The sequence below is a fragment of the Corvus kubaryi genome, unplaced genomic scaffold (assembly GCF_017639235.1).
Source record: "Corvus kubaryi isolate FWS band 111438036 unplaced genomic scaffold, C.kubaryi_AGA036_p1.0 64818, whole genome shotgun sequence".
Lineage (NCBI taxonomy): Eukaryota > Metazoa > Chordata > Aves > Passeriformes > Corvidae > Corvus > Corvus kubaryi.
The window spans coordinates 11,076-30,981 of NW_024581534.1; the positions used below are offsets into that span (position 1 = coordinate 11,076).

Below are 19,906 nucleotides of genomic sequence, written 5' to 3' on the forward strand. Positions count from 1 at the left end.
AGTAACACAGCTCAAGGGATCCCAAGTGTTCAAATGATTTCTGGATTATTGCAATGGCTGAACGAGTATTTTGTGACTTGAAACATCCAGCGCTGCGATGCTCATCTCAGGCTTTGGGTAAAATTCTCCCCAAAATAAAAGGACCATACTAATCCATATCACTTGGACCTGCCCATCTGTCTCTGACAGCCAGACTCTCTAGAGCTTCTTTGGATAAACCCAGGGTTATCAGGTTAAGCCCCTTAAAAACAGCTTTTGTTAAAGGAAAAGGAGAAGATCCTGCAGGTCCTAAGAGGATAGCTGTGTTTTGGGCAGAAGTTCCAAGCATCAGAAGAGTTTATTTTCTCAATTCTGCCTGTGTGGCAGCCTCCAGTTTAACCACATCTCTGGCAGCCCTAGATAACTTATGAGATCATACCCATCCCTTGGATAGCACAGCTGGGCTCTCTGGACAGGAATACAGTGATAATTCATGTCTTTGACACCAAAAAATGCCTATGTGCATTATTAGCTGAATTAGTGTCCCATGGAACTCTTTCTTCATGGCATTTCTTTGGCCTATGTTTATTATATCAGTGCACATGTAAATTCATAGACTTTCGTGGGTTTAGAGCATTTTTTTTTTTAAGATGGCTCTTACAATTGTCTTCAGAATGATAGCTAATTATTTCTCTCATCTCACAAATAAAATAGCCCGTGATTTATCTACACTTTCAGAATGAGCCAGGGAAAAACTGAAAAACTTTTGCTGGAATAAATTAAAAAACGGTACAGTGAGATTATTACTTCCGTTCATCCATCCAGAACATCCTGAGAGGATGACTAAAGGTCTTGGTAGCCCATTAATTTAAAGCACTGCCAACTTTCTCAGTGCAAACATATATATGAATACAGAGGGGAAAAAAAAAAAAAAAAGAAGAGAGAAAGATGAGTGAATCACTTCTTGCATATTCCTTATGGTAAGGGTGGGATTTTGTGCTGGGGCAGTATTTCATCTGCTTGTGAGGATCCCATGAGAAATAAAAAAATGTACCTGAAGGGTGAACTCCGACACAGCTGCACAGCTTGTTGGGTTTTCAGCATATAGGGTTCAGAAATCAAAAAATGAAAAACTCTGTGACTCCTCAGCCTTACTGTAGAGCACAAGCCAATGCAAAATTAACTTAAAGGACTCAAAAGGTTCTACCCAGGGTTTTTAAAACACCGGGAATATTTTCATGTTTGTAGAGGTTGTGGGCACCTACCTGGTGACTTTCTGGTTAAATGAATTATTCCATATAAATAGCCCAGTTTAAAACTTAAAATGCCAGCCAGATGCTAAGTGACCAACCTAATTTTAAAGTCCATTTGTAATAACCTGCAATTAATCAACTAGTTTTTTAATTAAGAAATGAACTTAAAATTGCTGATTTATAAGCACTCTAATTCATAGCCAACACATTTTCGTTTTGTTTGCCTGGATTTACACTAGAGGTCAATTAATCCTGATGAGATTAAAGTCTTGGTAATTTTGAGAAACAGCATCTGTATGAGATCATGCAGTTTAGCTTTAATGCATCTTAATCCACTTTCATACCTCTAGTTAATTTGCATTAATTTTCCTCAGGGTCCGTGTAGGTAAACACCAAACACAATTTTAGAAGTATTTAGGCAGGATCCCTGATTTATCCCCGTTTTCCTGGCAGGAGTGTGTGGGGGTGCCACAGGATCAGAGCCCTCACTCTCCAGTTGGGAGAAAGGCAGAGGAGGGAGATCTCTGTGTCTGGTTTTGGCAGAGGAGAGGAGCTGTGTTTTCACTGTCCTGCCTTTTATTTGCAACTACCATTTTTTTCCCCTTGCAGCTGAAGCCCCTAACAAAAGGCAAAGAATAAAATGAGACAAAAAAGCATCTGCTCTAAATGGAATTGGGCCAGTCCAGTCAAGTTTAAAGACTCTGAATCATTTGAGGGTATGAGACTGGCAATTTACTAATGACTACAACTTATTAAAAAGGCATGAAAAGCTCCCTAATTACATATTTGGATGCTAAGTAGCCATTCTCAGCTTCACAGACAGCATGACTTTCCCTTCCAGTCTTGTCCCAGACCACACATAAAAAAGAAAACAGGCATCATAAAGGCTCAGGCGTTTTAGGTGCTAGAAACTAAAATATTGTAAAAGACTTAACCAGACTTTTACTTCAGGCTTTAGGCTACTCTCTGGATTAACTCTTATTGGAGGTTGAAAAATTTTGGTCATCTTATAATATATGCATTTATAAATAAATTACCATATATCCTGAATCTTTCAAAAACAACACAGCACATTAATCCCAACCACCTTTTTTTTTTCTGCTCTACCAGGCTAATTTCACTGAAATCATTAGTTTTAGACATCTATTACACTGTAAACAAATCCTGAAAAGCTTATGGACAGAAAGTCAGATATTCAAAAGATTGGAAGTGCTAGATTTAGTGCAAAAGTTCTATGGGGCTCGGCGCAGGGAAATCTGTTTACAATTCCTATTATACAAATTGCTCAGTGCCTTTATTTGCTGCATAGCATCCAAAGCCAGCATTAAATATAAAATTGTTCATTTCCTGATGAGTGATGAGTGTTTTGTTTTGTTTTAATAATGTATTGACCTACAGTCGGAATGCTCCACAAACATTCTTGACTTTATCTGCAGGAGACACCCTCCAAACATGCTATGATTGTTGTTGTCCCAGCTTTCCAGGATTCACCCTCTTCCCTCTGGGTCCATGAAGCAAAGCCACTTTTCTGGACACGATGGGTTCAGGGTGTGTGTGCTGCACAAGGCTGCACATCACACAAAGTCCAGCCCATGCAGGCTTTGCAGCGTGTGACAAACTCTCTTCTCAGCAGAGGCGCAAACCTGCCCTTTTTGGACATTGCCACCCCAGGCAGAAGCACAGTGACCCTCCATGCAGGACACTCATTTTACCTGTTTCACAGGAAAGGAAGGGAGTACAGAGAGTAGCACTATTATCAGACAAGGAGAATCGATTCAGCGCCTTGCTTCTGGTTGCAAAATTTGAAATCCGAAAGCTCCCCACCAAGCAAGCACGCAGTGAAAATCAACAGCTGTTGATTTTGTTTGACTTTTGTTGTCTGCAACAAACATTTAAATATAATGTATGTGTAAAGCCCAGCAAAACAAAGCTGATCCTGTATTTTTACATCAACAGCTCTACAGCTGTGTGAGTACTTAACATACACCTACTTCTTTTGCAAAACAACAGTCAGATAACTGTAAATTCATCTGAAAGCTACTAATCCCCTATGTAAAGTTCATGTAGGTCTTGTTCTGCTCTTTGGATGGACTTATGCAGACAGGTGGTACATTTTCCAGGAAGAGAGACAAAACTTCTGTGTTTAATTGCTCCTATGAGTAGCACCCAAATCACCACCAGTATTTCACCACAAAACACTGTGCATGAGACACATCTCCTGTAGGAGCTGAAAAGTGCTGGCTTTTTTAAAACTACAGTGGTGAGTGCCTAAATTACTCATAGGCCGTAAGAACTGAGCTCTCCTGCCAGTGCAATTCCATTCCTAAAGAGGGTGACACCGACAGGGCTCTTTGCTGGAACATCACTCACCTTTCAAGCCTCACAACAAATACAGAACCAGGCACACTTAAACCCTGAGGTGAGGCTGCAAGTGCAATTTGAACCACGGTGGCTGCACCTTACTTCATTTACAGGAAAAAAGGACTGGCAAGGACTTTCTGAGGAAGCGAGTTTTTCCTTGAAATAGCAGTGGTCACATTATATTAAAAAAAAAACCAGAAAAAAGTAATACAATATTGAGAAAGGGTTACTCTACACAGAAATAAAATCCCTTGCAGCTTTTCCCACAGAAACAACTACAGAGCTGGAAAAAGAAGGGTAGGTGGGTAAGAGGCAGGTGGTGCTCCTAACTTTGTCACAACAGCAGTCACTGAAGTTGAGGCATTTTGCACAGCCCCAGAAAACCCAGATCTTGTCAGTCATGGAATTCACGTGACACAGAGGTGGAGCAATGAAATGGGGTGAGTTCCAGCTTCGTGCCTCTGAGTAGAGAGGGGAGAGATAAAAAAGCCAAAGTCATTCACATATGGCCAGGCACAATCTGAAGACCACACTCATTTTCTGGAGCATTCTTCAATAAACTTGGACAAAAGCCATGTACTATTAAACCAACAGAGGCATAAACACCAGGCTCTCTGTCAGCTGATAGAAGGACAATGGAGAAATAATAGTACAACTCACAAGTGTTGGAGGGAAAAAGGCTAAAGATTATAAAGGTATTTTTATTCTTGGCTGACACTTCTATCAACCCAAGCCAAAAATCACAAGAAAAAGAATAGCTGCTTTCCTTTATCCACATAAAAGGATTCTGTGCTGAGCAGCACTTAAGAAAAATGATCAGATTGTGATTATATAACCCTAGCATGAACTTGGTGACCAGTATAGTCATGTCAAATTAGGATGCATTATTCAAGCAGCAGGGAAGGATGAAAGTGTTTACCATCAGATATAAACCCCCTGCATTTCCCTTTCTTCAAACCTGTTCTCTTCTTTTTCCTTTGCTGGCTATGTTGGTGGGCTGGCTCACTCACTATACCAGCTCTTCTTCAAAAACACAGAAATTATCAGTAACAGATGCTGATGGTAACTGAAAAGAAAAAGAAAGACATCCACTCATTATTTCTCCCCTCTGCCTTTATCAGAAGCTCCCTTCTTCTCCCCCTGGTTTATTTCTTGCTCCTCTTGTCTCCAGACCTTTGCCCATTCTTTCTTCTTTTCCATCAGACCAGGGTCCCTATTCTGATTTTTTTTTTGCTGGGGCCCCTTCACCTGACCCCATTCTCACTTTCTTTGTCATCTTGCCTTTAACTTCTTTTCATAAAAAGGTGTAGGATTCTGCCCATCAATGTTTAGACCACAACTTGTCACTTTTTTTTTTTTAAAAATCAGATTTTAGAAAATGAAAAGGCAAAAAAATGAAAGAAATAAACATGGGTAAAACATAAGAGGAGGCTGAAGCAGCCATAAGCAATGTAAGTTTTTAGATGCAGTTTAACTATATCTAATTAGTGTAATGCAAAATTAATTTCTATTTTTCAGGTATATTTTGTGCACAGTCATTCTTACTCTCTGAAAATTCCCAACCATATCATGACCATAGCAAGTTTAATATTTTTGACCCCTTTACAGCTTTGAAAGTCATCAAAAGCCAAACTTAATTGCTCAAGTCTCACAAAAAACAGAGTGCCAAAGCCAGGGTTGGTATTACTAAACTGACCACCACAGAACTTATTTAAATCCCAGATTAATTTAATTTATGCAGTTTCTACTCTCCATCTGGAAGTCACAATAAAGGATTTGGAAAAATCAGTTAAATATTTTCAACACTATTTAATTCCTCTATCAAGCCAGTGTAGACTGTCTCTTTCCTTTTCTTAACCAGTCATCAACAATGGAGCATAGAAGAGAGAGTTGATACCTTGATACCATGCCTTGATACCATGGAGCTACATGTGGGCATTCAAACACATACAGAGAGAAAAATTCCTTTTCACTCTTCTTTTTTTTCATAAGAACTTGTCAGTAGAAATGGGTCAAGCCTTGGTTAAATATGTTTCTCCAGTAACACGATTACTTGATTTTGAAAGTGCAACAAAAGACTTTCCATAGCACAGACCAGGTCCCTGGGTGCTTCTGAAAGATTCACTGGCTTACCATTGATATATGATAGAAGTCATACAAAATACTGCATCCCTCTTGAGGATAGGTGGTGAGGTGAACTGATCACCATCACTACCAGAGACATGAAGCCATAGTCCTGTTAAGAGCATTGCAGTATAACCATAGCTTTTCATCTCAAATAATCTTGCCTTTTGCACTAATCCATCCAGAAATCAGAACCACCAAAATGGAGGACTACTGTTGGGATGAAGTAGAATTAATTCTTCCTCTCGTCTGCACCAATTCTGGCAGTTCCCTGAGTGCCTGGCTTCTCCCTCTGCACTCTCAAAGGCAAGAAATGGCTGCTTGGGGGGATGAATTTGAGCACTCAGCTTAGGTTCCTCTTCCACTTCGTTCTGGGAAGGGGCATCCATCTCCCTCCTTGGGCTCGGGCAGGGCCCTCAGTTCTTCACTCCACACACCCTCTGTGCCATGGCCTCACCACCCTCACAGTGAAGAATTTATTCCCAACATCTCCTTCAGTTTGAGCCATTTCACCTTGTCCCCTTAGGATACTGGAAGGCTGCTAGAAGAGAAGGAAATGCTGGAACATTTAATATTCCAGCACACCCTTCTCTTTGGAGCAGCAGTGGTAGAAACCAGCAACTGCTCCTCAGCCTGGAAGCAGCCTGTCGTCTGCTTGGAAGACATTTCTCCTCCCTGCATGCTTTTGGGATGTTTCTCATTGATCCCACAGAAGGTCACTGTGCAGCCAGCAGCACACAGGACACTTGTGCAGCAGTTGCTCCTTCAGAGAGAAAGCACAGCCCAGGACAGACAGAACCAGTGCAGCTCCAAGGCGAGAGCCTGAGTGTTTCTGGCTGCAGAGGTAGCCCCTTATTGGCCAGGTCTAAAGGAACCCTTACTCACAATCTCACCCTTCTCCCTCCCACCTTTCTTTTTTTTCCTTTTTCTTTTCTTTTCTTTTTTTTTTTTTTGGTATTTGCAATGCTGTTCTTGGCACCCCCTGACATTCCAGCTGAGCAGCACCTCACTAAGGTATTACCTGATTACACTGAGCACTTTCACATGTGGAATTTTGCACATCCAGCACTCAGCCAGTGACAGTAACAAATAGGGTATTAATTAACACCACAGTGATTAAAGACTCGGATCCCGACATCTGTAATGAATGTTCCAAAGATAGTGTCCGTGCATGCGGGATCTGTAAATCAGGGCATTTGCAAAATGAGCTCTGCTCTTTCTCAGCTCATTGCCATTCTCCGGGTGCTAACGAGGGGAACAAGGCAGAGCTGAAGCACTTGAATAAACCCTCACTTTTTCAGAGGACTTAATGAATCATGAGCAGACCATTCTATCATGTGTTTTGCAGCACGTTGATGAAGCCCTTTGCTTACCCCACAGTGTATGAAAGTCACAGTGCATCAGAAGGAACCCAATCAGTTACATGAGAATTGGTTTTATTTCCTGCAACATCCAATTTGATTATCTCATTATGTTTCAACCCACTTTTTCTAACCTAGCAATTTGCTTCTAGATAATTTCTTTCTTCCTTTTTGCTCACTGTTAAAAAACAGTGAGTGGTCAGATGGAAATTCATTCTCCAGTAGGTCTTAAGTCAAAGATGAAGTTGATTAAAATGTCATATATGTAATAAAAAATACTGGCATTCAGTCAAAACCTGACAAATTAGTTATGGCTTGTCTAATCCACATTCAGCTATAAAACATGATTTACCAAATACCCTCACCTAACAAAGGATATTGGGTTTCTTACTGAATTTCCTATATTTGACACTCTCATAACATGCAAACATATATGGATTTAATTTTTTTCATTTCCTTCCGGATGGAATATTTCAACCTGTTAATATATACACAAATCCTGGTAATCCTGAAAACTGTTTAGGCTTTATTTTTCTTTCAAATTATATTTTCTCCAGTTTTCTTTATGTTACATCCATCCTTGTGCATGGATTTACAAGAGCAGGCAAATGATGAAAATGACTTTTTCAAAGGAAATAGTGGAAATAGGCAGAAAACCAAGATTGTAAAAAGATATATTTTAATCAAAGTTGTTAACTACCTAATGAGTCTTAAAATTCTCTGGAGAAATGGCTAAAATAGACTCCTCACCATGCAATAAAGGTTAAGTTGGCAATGGCTGGGGAGAATTGCAGAGAGTCACTTCAGAAACCTTTTTTCCCTGGTGTTTCCACCAGGCAAGGGCTGTATGAATCCTGGAACTGTCACCCTGTGGAAGCACAAGTGCCTTTGCATCTGTTTAGGGACACTTTCGGATTTGTGTCCTCTGTACAATGGAGATGTGAAATTCAATCTGCGACATTAATGGGATCAAATGGTGATGCTTAATCCTGTGGAATCGTTTGAACACTCTCTTCAACCTTCATGGCCCTTGCTAAGGTCCTGACCTTTATCTTCTCACAATAAAGTTTCCTAACCAAAGGCATCTTGTTTCTCTCTCTAGGTATTATAATAAACCAGATACATATTAGTTTCCCTGTCAGGTGGTGTCAGAACCAAGAATGTGTGACAAGCAAAAAGTGTCTCTTTTACTCAGAAATTAGGGTCTTTTTTTAGTGCTACCAATTTTCAAAGGAAAAAGTACCAAGTATGCATCACTATTTTTCAAGATTAAGCATGCCGGAAAACAGGGTTTTTTTCTCTCAGGACACCCTGTGTGACCAACTATATTCCTGAAAACATATTCTTTTGTACAAAATGGATAAAACCACAGTATTTGAAGTGGTTATTTGGAGAAAACTCATGGCACTCGTGCACTTGGGCTAATATAAGAAAGAAAGCAATGAAAATGGGTGTTTGCATCTTTCTGATGGGGCCCAAAGACAATGGAAGGGATTATGAGTTAACAATTCAACTGTACCTAAACAATAGGTTTGTTAAGGAAGTTGACTAAAGTTTAAGACAACTCCTCCAAAAGTCTCTTCCACAGGCAGATGTTTAATGAATGGAAAACTGCCTGGCACAAAATAACCATGGAAGAAGTTATGGGCCAGGGAAGAAAGGGGGTGAGAGCACAGGGGTTTTCTGTAGGAGGGCAGAGAGTCCAGATCAGCCAAGGCACCTCAGAGAAATCATCCTCAGCTGCAAATACCTATTTTCGGGAAGCAATAGCACAGAGGATGTTCTGCCAAGGAAGTCCTGCAAAGCCAAGCGAAGAACCAGTGCTAACAACCCAATGTGCTTCAGGGAACTGTTGGCACAGGCCTGTCCTTGGTACCCCTCGGGCCAAAGAGTGAGGACCTTGAACTGCAAGCTGTGAGGACAAGGCAGCCGAGGAGCCATGGGAAGTAATGCACCAAGGGAGATTTGGGAGGAGCTCATTTCTTTGATTTTGATGCCAACAGACCTCAGAAATTCTTGCCTGTCCCAGGGAGAAGAAATGGCTTCAGGTAGCAGATTGTCTGTTTGAGAGACACCAACTGCTGCCAGGTTCTGAGTCCCTACCTACACCAATAAATCCTAATTTGAGAATGGAAAACATAACCTGGCACACGTATGCTCGGCAGATCCATCACTCCCAGTTTAGCATACGGAGTCCTGGGACCCAGCAGCAGTGGCCAGGAAAGGGAGTTGTGCCAGCTCTGCACCCACAGTGACTCACCAGCTCCTCAGCACAAATAAATCAGCTGTCAGTGCCTCTCCCTGCCTTGGGCCACATACTCCCAAGGATTTCTTTCCTATGTCCCTTCTCTCTTCCATGGCAATGTTAGCATGTTTTTCAATGCTTCTGCTCCATTTGGTTCTTCTTTTATGTATTCTCCAACAATTTCCTTCTCTACCACCATCCACTCCTCATTTTCCCAGCTGCCGTTCTGCTCCTCCAGACTCAATCTATCCCTGCTACTGCCAGCTCTGCAGATATTTTTCTCAGAGGACATCCAAAATACACACAGCCCTTCTGAAAAAGTTTTTCTCTCTTTTTATTTGGGTCTTTTTCTGACATCTCTCTTTTTTTCCTGGGCTATGTCTAATCAATGCCAAGTGACTGCCATGACAAAAAAATTATCCCATCTTAGAATCTGAGCCATTTCAGGACAAAAACGAAATAAGAAAGAAAATATCTTGAGGTCCCCAAGAGTCAGACCAGACCAAGAGCTTATACAGAAACCTCATTTTTGTGCTGTGTGGGCTTTGTTCCTTAAACTCCATGGGACAAACTCCCTGATGTGGATGAAACAGAGCATCTCATGATTGGCAGGTCACAGCATCCTCTCCAAGGCTGCTGCACACCCACAGAAAGCTGTCAAGTCACCTCTGAGAGGCAGCCCCACCAACATCTTAGATTTAGGCCAGGGTTTCCCAGCTGTGGGTCATGACCCCACACAGGCCAGGGTCAACACAGGGTTCACACGGGGCCACAAAGAGTTGGAGAAAGCTAAAGAAATATTTAAGCTTAAGGATTTGTATTCAGGGTATTTTTCCCAGTTGGTGGGGGGAAGGGAAAGAGTGGAGCTGCACACAAACAGATGATCCAAGGAGGCTGATTGCTTCAGAAATCCTGACTTGAAATATTGGGAATTCCACACTGGAGAGAAAGAAAGTGGTTCTGTGGCTCATGTACTTTGTCTATGCACTTTTTTTTTTTTTTTTAATGTATTAGTTTGAAACTAGCCAGAAGTCTGGAAAGGTTTTAGTAACCTTAGAAGACAGACTAGCAAACAAATACAAGAGACATCAACATGAGCATCCTTGTAATAGTACCTGGCTTTCATCAGAAGAATTTGAAAGGGTTCTCAACAGTGAAAGCACTTATACATCCCATGGAGTAAAAGGAGGTTTTCATTATCCCCATTTTACAGAGGAGAACCTGGCTAGGTGACTTGCTCAATGTCATGCAGAAGTTCTGTGGCAGAATTAAAAGCTGAGTCCAAAACTGAATTCTTATTTAAGTTAATGCCCTTGTCACAGCACTACTCTGTGCTCAGATTCCCCCCCCCAAAATGCATTTTCAATCTAATGGATATCAGCAGCACCTATGTAATTAGAACTTGTGCAATCACAGGAGCATTGCAACAGACTTCAGGGTCATGAAAGGTGTGAGAGGTATGAATCCAATGACTGGATTTTTTTGATCTTACACAAATAACACAGATAGAGTCATAGACAGTGATTTGCCAATATGGTTTCATCCCTAAGGGAAATACTTGCAAAATCTTGCCCACACTTGATTATGAAGATCGAATTTGATGGCTGTTTTTGTCCTTCAGGAGCAGGATGGGAGTCGAACAAACAACATCGTCACACAGCAGTTAAGCTGCTGAAGGTCTTCCCTGCGTGGGCCACCCTGCAGCCCCTTGGCTGGTTGCTGGAGCTTTGGACAACCTGGACCAGTCTGAAGTGTGGGAAGTGCCACAGCGTGGGACAATCTCACAGCAGCGAAGCCAAGCTGGGCTCACGAGCAGCTGCAGCGCTGCCCTCCTTGTGAGCACAACCCAGCGCAGGATGTGCAGCGTGGGCCTCGTCCATGAGAAGACAAACCCTCTTCCACAGCTTTGCTGAAATTCAGTGAACTGCTGTGGCAGCCAGACTGACCCGTGGGGGAACAGGTCACCATGGCCACAACCCCCTGGAGCAGGGACAGCCTGCACCCCGAGCCTGCACTGGTGACATTTTACAAGTCAAGATACTTTTAGTTAGCTGGTATTTGGCACTGGTTCATTAACCCAGCTGCTGGCACAATCCTGCTTTCTCGTGTAGATAAGAACTTGGCCTCACCCATTACAGACTGATTTGTTAGCTGGGAAAAGATCATTTATTGCTTTCACATCATTGCTTCAGCTATCCTTGGATAAACTGGCTATGCAATTGAATGGTTGATAGCTTTCTGCTTGCAGTATTTTCTTTATATCTGTATTCCATATACTTCCCTACTAACTTTTTTCCCCCCTCATTTACTTTGAAATATTTTAAAAGATGAAAACTTGTAATTTTCTGTGTCATTTTCTAGTGAGGGAATCAATCTTACACATACCTTTGCATGTAAGAATAAGCCTATTACAAATGAACAGATTCTTCCACTGTTTTCTCCCTTGAGTTTGGGAAACTTATCTGTTTACAATCATCACCTCTGTCTCTGCAGGGGAAGGTTGGGAAGCCTGGGACTTTCAAGAAAATATTTATGCATGTGCTGAGTGGGGTGGAGTAGGAATGGATACACACTGGGAACATTTTGATTCCAGAGCTCTTAGAAAACTGCTAATAGGATGATGAAAGCTTGATTTCACAGATCTGTTACACTCCACCAGCCTATTTTGCAAGGTTCCTTTGTGCATGGCAATTACTAAGTTCCATCAAAATACTCATAAAATTTTCACCTGCTAGAAGCAAAATCACTTTTCATTGCCTAGACAAATACAATGATGAAGATGTTTAAAAATCTCTGCCTAGAGACACTCTGGACTCCCTTGGTGTCTGATCTCCCCTACCCTTGTAGGCATGACCCAGGCTGTATTGAAGGCATGTGCCCTTCTGGAAAAAGCCTGAGGTGTCCTGGGGCATCTTAAATGGCACTACGAGCTGTTGTTTCCATGGTAACCAAATCCCACATCTATATTTTTTCTTTTTTTTTTTTTTTTTAATAACAGAATGAAAAATATTATGGCTCTTAATTTCATTGTTGTAGGTACTTGTGTGCCTGTACATTTATAAACATTAGGGCACTGCACAGCAGCAGCAGCTTGAATAAAAATGATGGCAAGGCAAGAAGGCTTGCTGGCAAGAGGGAAACTCACAGGACCTCTTAACTGTTCATTTTCCAAGATCTGGATTTTTTTAAACATGAAAGTTTGCTTAGAATGTGTAATATCAAGATCTAGGTGTTTGAAAAAGACTTAATGTTGAAGTTGGAGCTAATTGTTTGTTCTGGAAAGTGCTAGTAACACGTATATATAACCATAGATATAATTTGATATATTTTTATATATACATTACATATATTTCAGTATGACAGCAGAATCAGCTGAGTTGCACTCCTCTTCTAGAAGGGGGAGGATGGCTAAGCACAAGCTCACAGTTTCTGTTAAATATCATACCTAGGTAGTCAAGACAGGGAAAATATGGTACAGGAATACAGAGCCAGCAGGGACTAAAAGTGACACTTCCAGCTCACACCACTCTCTCTCCTCTGTGACTAAGTAGGAAATCGTCTTTATTTTCCTTCACCCGGAAGGAAAGGGCAACTCAACTATCTTTGCTGGAGTCTAAACGGGATCTAAGAAGATGAGGGGTCAGTTCTCCAGGTGGACTGGTAGTTTTCTGTGTTCCCTCACTACCTGATCCAGGAGTTGGGCCAAGGAGCAGGATCCTGATGGAATCCTAGCCTCAGTGAAATCAAGGCAAAAGTCTTATAAGGTGGAAGTGTCAAAGGTAATCTCAAGTTGTTTGAACAATGGAAAGGTCTCCAATCTCAAGTATGTTATGGAGTGTAAGATTTCTTGCAGCTGTAAACAGAAGGAATAAAGAGTAGATGTACCACTCATCAGAACATGGTTGGTTTTTCTAAAGGTTTGACAGCCTTATTTCTGCAAAGAGCAGAGCTAATACAATTATAAACACAGAAAAGAAAGGCCTCCTGAACTATTCTAGCCAAAGCCACATGTTTAAAATACATTACAATGGGGGTAGACTCAACCAGCAATTATCTGGATCTGGGCAATAAATAAATACTGATCACCCTAATTATGGATCCACGATAGAACTCATGGAAGGAACATAAATACCATGTCTGGAGCTAATTAATGCTCAAAAATTAACGAACAACAGAAAGATAAACAGAATGAGATCATCTTCAAGTACTGTAAGGTTCTAAATTGTGGTGTATTCCCTAGGCAGGGTTGAAAATGGTGACAAATCTAAATCAGTTTTCCTGGGAATACCAAGTTTTTTGAAGGGCATATGAAACACATACTGCATAAACATCCCTGATACCTAATTCCAAGGAGCTCAATGCCAGGTATGGTGATTTAAAACCGTTCAGCTCCTCCATGCCAGCAGAATTCTCATAAACACTGGCATGCCCAATATATTGACTGTGTGATTTCATATAAACCCACGATTATCCCTGTGCTCCCAATCCATAAACAAGAGTTATATAAATGGCACAATTTCATGCAGTGCTTTTATCTGAAGCAGCTGCCAGCTGTGCCTTTACTCACACCAGCACATCTATCAACAGCTCCAAGCCTTTTCAAACACAAGACTTGCACTACAGAAAATACAACTACTTGAAACCTAAAATTATCTCTGTCTTCACAGCTGTGTCCGTGGGTTGGTGTGAGCTGGTGCTGGCCCTGTGTCCTGTACTGTGGAGCACTCACTGGTGGGGCACCGTGGTGACAGCACAGCTGCCAAAGGCACTGGCCACGTCAGGTACTTCTTGTCACCAGTGTGTCTCTGTCAGCACTGAGCGTGGCTCTGGTGAACAACATTCAATTGTCACCTCACCGCTGTCCATTCCCAGGACAGGAGCTGAGAGACACAGGTGGCATTTGTCCCCAGTTATCTGTACCATCTCTGCAAAGGACAGCATCCAGAGGTCAGCAAAGTCCCAGGAAAGTCTGCCCCTGACTCCAGGGACTCTTTGGTTGGTCTGCAGTCACTCCTGCCGGATCCTGCTGCTGGAATTGCCAACAAGGATGCCATGTGTGAAGCTGGTTCCCACACCCTGCTGCACACCGGCACAACAGGAACCCAGGTGAGGCTGTGACTGATTAATAATAATTCATTGCAGGCAGATGACTCCAGGCCTTGCTTTTCCTCAGTCTGAATCTGACAGCTACCAGGCACTGATGCTTGAAGGTTTGTCCATTCACTTTCAAACACTCCAAATGTGCCCTCTGCTCTCCTCACCCCCTTGCTTTTCCTCTTACTGTATGACCCCTGGTTACAGTTAATTTCTAAGTGGAGACAAGCCCAATTACTACAGATTGCTGTAATATTCAAACTGGCTCCATGGTGAATTCTTGAAGTTGCTAATAAAAAATGCTAAGCCAAGTAATAAAATCTTGTTTAATTCGAGTAACCTAAGCTCAAAACACAGAGAAGGGAGATTCCTCTCTCTCTCCTCCATAAAACTGTGTCATAGTTGTACTATCAAGGCAGATAAAAAGAACATATTTCACTCCCTATGTCTTTACTCTATTAGGACTGTTCTTCTCTTGTGGAGAAAGCACAAGTGTACCTTCAATACCACTGAAATACAGCCGTGTGGCAGCAGAAGAAACTGGTTCATGCTGCTATCTCAGCACAACTGTATCTGCTTTAAAATGTTCCAGAGAGCTTGCAATAGAGCAAGAAATTATTTTTCTATGAAAAAAACCTAATGATAAAAATGAAACCAAAATGCTTTTGCTTTTATAATTAAAAAAGGAAATTCATTTTCCAACAGTCAAATTCATTTTCCAAATTTGTGGATGATGAAACCACAAAAAGGATCTACCACAGAAGTTAGGCAAACATCAACAACAGTTAATACAAAAATATATATTCTTGTAAAGAAAAGGCAATAAAACACAGAGGAGCTGGTTGTCCATTAAAACTATTTCATAAGCTGTTCTTCAGACCTTGTCTGTGTCTTGTTTCCATGCCTGTTAGAAACTTAAAAAGGAATTTGCAGTAAAGTTTCAGAGAGTTAAAGTAAAAAAGCCTTAGTGGCAGCTACGGCTGTGGGATAATTGTGCAGGTAGTGCGTGGTCTGTCTTGTTTTTGCCAAGGCAGAACTGGCACATAACAGACAAGGGAACTGGGTTAGCACTGGGGAAAACCTGGAAGTCATACAGTACTTAAAAGCTTCCTTGAATTTTGCTATTTTATCTTGCATGGCTAAAGCCATAGCTGGTGTAAATCACCTCCTCAGGGGGAAGAGCACGTATCACATTGTACTTCAGCCTCCTGTAGAGTCAAGCTCTTGCAGCAGAAAAAATCAAAGCATGCTTGACAACTCATTCTGCCACAGAGTTCCAGTGTACTACGTCAACTGATCTTCCTGTGCCTTGGTTTCCCCTTTGAAATATGCAGAGGGTACTATACACAATATTACAAATTAACTCCAGGAGTAAAACCAGGAACAGCGTATCTTGGGATTTTTGACACTACCTAACTAAGGCAAGAGAAGCAGGTGAGACTGGTATAAATCATCAGGATCAGTGACTAGAAGTGGGCCTTGGAAAGGGCTTTCTTCCTCAGGCAGAAATGCCATTTGCACAGCAGTTTTGCCTTGACTACTTTTCTTTGGGGCTTTGCGTAGCTGGGCTGTTGCATTCCTGGTCCTGGCTCTCTTCCACAGCAGAAACAGTTGATCACGCATAATTTGCAAGAGTACATCGTGGTTTACTCTTCCTGTCTACCAGGGACAGTGTTTGGCAAGCAATGAGCTCTGGAGGTGAGGCTCCCTGGACTGTGTGAGTGTGCACACGTGCCCAAAGGAGAAGGGGCTTCAGAAAACGTCAGCTCTTGGGAGTAACTTCTGGAAAGACTTCCAGGACTTGGAATCTGTCATGATTAAAACCAGTTGTTCGCTTTCTTATCTTCTGTCAAACTTGAGAAGTGTAATGACAGCTCTTAAAGATCGCACTCTCCGAGGATTGGGAATGCTCAGAGTGGCACGTGAGCCAGAGAGAGTGAGGGAGATAAAAGAAAATCAGGGGTGAAAGTTCCCTTCTGCATATCACAGAAATATAGGCATGCTTGGCTTTGCCTCCCCACTAATGATATAAAAACGTATCATCCCCAAATGTTTTTGGCTTTAGAGTGAAAAGTCTGAAAGGCGTCTACTGGTATTGATATCACAAACATTGCTCTGTGCTCCAAAATGAACTCTTCTGGCTCGTACTGCGAAATGTCAGCTTGGAAAATAGGAGCTCTCTGTTGTGGCAGCCTCTGATTGTCATATGTGTACACGCATCACACGCACACAAACAAATCTGTTTAGGGATGGCCTCCAAAGCAGGGTCTTTGGGAAGGTTACCGCTGCACCATATGTAGCACTTTGATTTATAGTTATATTTCTCACAGCATGACACACATTGTTGGTGAGCTGCGGCTGTGATAAAATCGTGGAGGTGTAAAGTTACACTGGCTGGATGGTGAGGAGCAGGCAGGGAGGGTGTAATGCGAGTCGAGAGCTGCTCTCCAAATGAATGAACTTGTATTGTGGATCTGGTTACAGCCGGCACACTGCCTTAATCCATCAACAGCAAGTTCACTTACAAACCAGCCTTTGTTTTTAATCCATGAGCCTTTGGGGATTCACTATAATCAAATGGCCAATCACAGGAACACATAAGAGGGGAAAAAAAAAGGATTGCTACAGTGAAGTTTACTCTCAGCCACAAACTCTCCCTCAACCCCCCCCAGGTAATGCAGATAACAGTATAATGCACGGCATTAAGCTTACAGGCATTAAAACTCCCCCAGGTTGGAAGCTAAGGCATGGCAAACCAGATCTCGTTACTTTCTGGGCGTGCTTCTCTGAGGCTGGGGCAGGCTTTGATTTCAAACCACGTGTGCTCGCAGCACAGACACAGCCTGGTGATGGAAGACAGCCACAGGGATTGTGAGTGCTGCGGCTCACTTGGAGTTTTCTCCTGTTCTGGACGAATGAAAAGAACGTCCTGGATCTTGCAGCCAAAATGTGTCAAGCTGAAATAACATATGTTCCTTGGCAAGGGTCTGACATTAAGCCTTGGGGTGTGTCTATGTATATATAAACAAATGCTTTTCTTTAAAAATGTGTGTGTGTATTTTTTATTCTTTCTCCGTTTATCATAAAACATAAACAAAGAGCAACCTTTAGGCTACTTTTCCCTGCAGGAGACTGAGCCAAACATCTTCTGCTGCGCAACAGCCCACATTAGGATGGCAGACACATCCATGAGGATGGAAACGGGGACAGACCATACTTCCCATGTTAGCACGGTAATATTTTGGTTTCTACTCCAAGGCCATAACTCTGGGCTACCTGGGCCACCCTGCTGAGCTCCTGTCCCCACAGTCCCCCAGGACGGACCCAGAAGACAAGGATGACTCGGTGCCATATGGCTGAGCTCCCCAATGAGTGTGTGTGTGCTGGGGGGGCACAGGGTGGCAGGGGAAGGTGGCAGGACACGCACGCCACGCCATTAAAGGAGTGACAGATGGTGATGAAAGTGCCATAAAACCCAGGCACTGACAGCTCAGGGCCAGCTCTGCAGCAGCTGCTGAGGTATCACGTTGTAAACAGCCCTCCGCCAGGGCACCCGCCTTGCAGCGCCTGTCACAGGAGCTGTCACCTCTCACAAACCTGCCCTGTCCTCCCACAGACCCACCCCACCCAGGGCTCCCTCACCCGTGGGTGAAAGGTGGATGAAGGAGACGGTGGCAAGGGGCTCATGGTGGGATTGGGAGAAATCCTTTTGCACACTGGGCAGCCTGAGATGAGAGCAGAGGTAGGGAGACAAACACAAAGCTCCCTGTGCCAGAGCTTGGTGGCACCAAGCAGCCACCGCACATTTCTGGGCACTTGTCCCCAGCCTGGTCTCGCAGCCCCACAGGTTTCATACCCAGGTGGGCAGCTCCTTCCTAGATAAGCCCTCATCACTCAGCTGTTCAGCTGCTGTGAGCTCCCAGCCTCTTCCAGAGTCTTCCAACAGACCATGGAATCTCTCTTTAGGAATCTCTCATTCCCATCATGGCAAAGAAAGAAACATTCAGCATCTCCTCTGCATGTAAACTCTGGATGACCAGAAATCTGGAAACAAGCTCTCTGCTCTTAGAGAACTCTTCTTTCAAATCGTAAGGAAGGTGTGACACCACAGCCTCTTCTCAGGACAGGCAATACTGGAGAACAATGCTCATGGGAGTTCAGCTGAAATCTCCTTTCTTTTAATCACTTTTCCCCCTTTAGGTATATATTTACACACACAGAGAGAACTACAGTGCTGCCTGCTTGACCAAACACAGACCATGGGAGCACTGCAGGACTATTTCATTTCCCTCTGAGTGTGCTGGGGGTGCCAGTTTAACTGTGAGATCATCCCAGCATCCCAACTGCATAACTTGAAGTACCTCTGTGCCTAATTTGCTTTGTTTTCAGTTTTAGGAGAGGATGCAGAAGGCTCCCTCTTGTCATTTACAGCCTGAAGAGCCTGTGGCAGGTGCCCCTGGCTAACCTAGCTTGAGCCCTGCTGACAACAGATACCCAGAGAGTGCCTGCTTTCCTCTCTGCACTGGGAAAGGAACAGGGAGACTCCTCACTGTGGAAATACTGCACAAGAAGCAGCACAGTCTGCTGGAAAAATTTAGCTGGACCACTTGTCATATGAAAAGCTCTGTTCTCACCCAAATAAAAACTTAAAAATGTGCTGACTTCAAAAGAAATTGCAAGATATTACGTTTTTCTATTTTTTTTTCAGGGAGTTTTTTTTTACCGGCTGGGCTTTGATTTGTCCTCTTTTTTATTCTTTCATGACACAGTAGGAATAATTTACTAATACCATGCCATTAAAATAGTTCTGTAAGTTTGTTTTAAGGCTTTTTTTTTCTGAAGTAGGCTTTACTATGTCATGTCGAGGAAAACATCTTGTCTCCTTTTCTTGACTCATTTGATGTAACAAACAGGCTTGAGATGTAGCTTGAAGTACAGCTTTGGTGGGGGGGGGGAACCTGTCAGGTGCTGTCCACTGATACATTTTAATGCACAATTTTATTCTGCCCTGCTCTCTCCTTCCTATTCTGCTCCTTACCTGTGCTGGAACTCCTGAAAAGTCCTTTCACCCTGGTGTGCCCTTCCTTTCCTTACACTTACCTCATCTGGACTCCATAGAAATTAGCAGTTTATTCCAGCTTCCCTTTGGAGGGAAATGTACATGGCAAGCCTGGAGTTATTTTCTGTTTGCACCAGAAACAATTTAGCTGTGGTGAAGCCCAGTCCAAGGAAATGTCTTTTTTAGCAGCACCACTGAGCCCCTGCGAATCTCCATGTGGCTGTTCCTTAGAAAGCATCCACCCTTTGGTCTTGCTCATTTAGAGCCACTTGTGCTGTAGGTCATTCTGCCCAAAGACACACCCATGGTCTCCTCACCACGGAGTCTCCTGAAATCTGTTTGATTTTGAGTCCCTACTCTTTTATTTCTGTGCCTTTCAAACTTTGCCAGTAATATGGACCACTATTTCTTCTTTGTGTGGGTGTGGACT

General features: G+C 42.7%; 2 long non-coding RNA genes across 2 annotated transcripts in view; one reads left to right on the plus strand and one right to left on the minus strand.

Moving 5' to 3' along the window:
* Positions 1 to 4,126: 4,126 nt before the first annotated feature.
* LOC121672667 overlaps positions 4,127 to 19,906 on the minus strand; it is a 58,091-nt gene continuing 42,311 nt past the window's right edge. The window contains exon 2 of the long non-coding RNA XR_006018921.1: positions 4,127 to 4,659. This is a non-coding gene — a long non-coding RNA (uncharacterized LOC121672667). The remainder of the gene's footprint in view (positions 4,660 to 19,906) is intronic.
* On the plus strand, positions 13,866 to 19,218 carry LOC121672666. Its single transcript, XR_006018920.1, has 3 exons — positions 13,866 to 14,429; positions 17,546 to 17,650; positions 18,807 to 19,218. It is a non-coding gene; the product is annotated as an uncharacterized LOC121672666 (long non-coding RNA).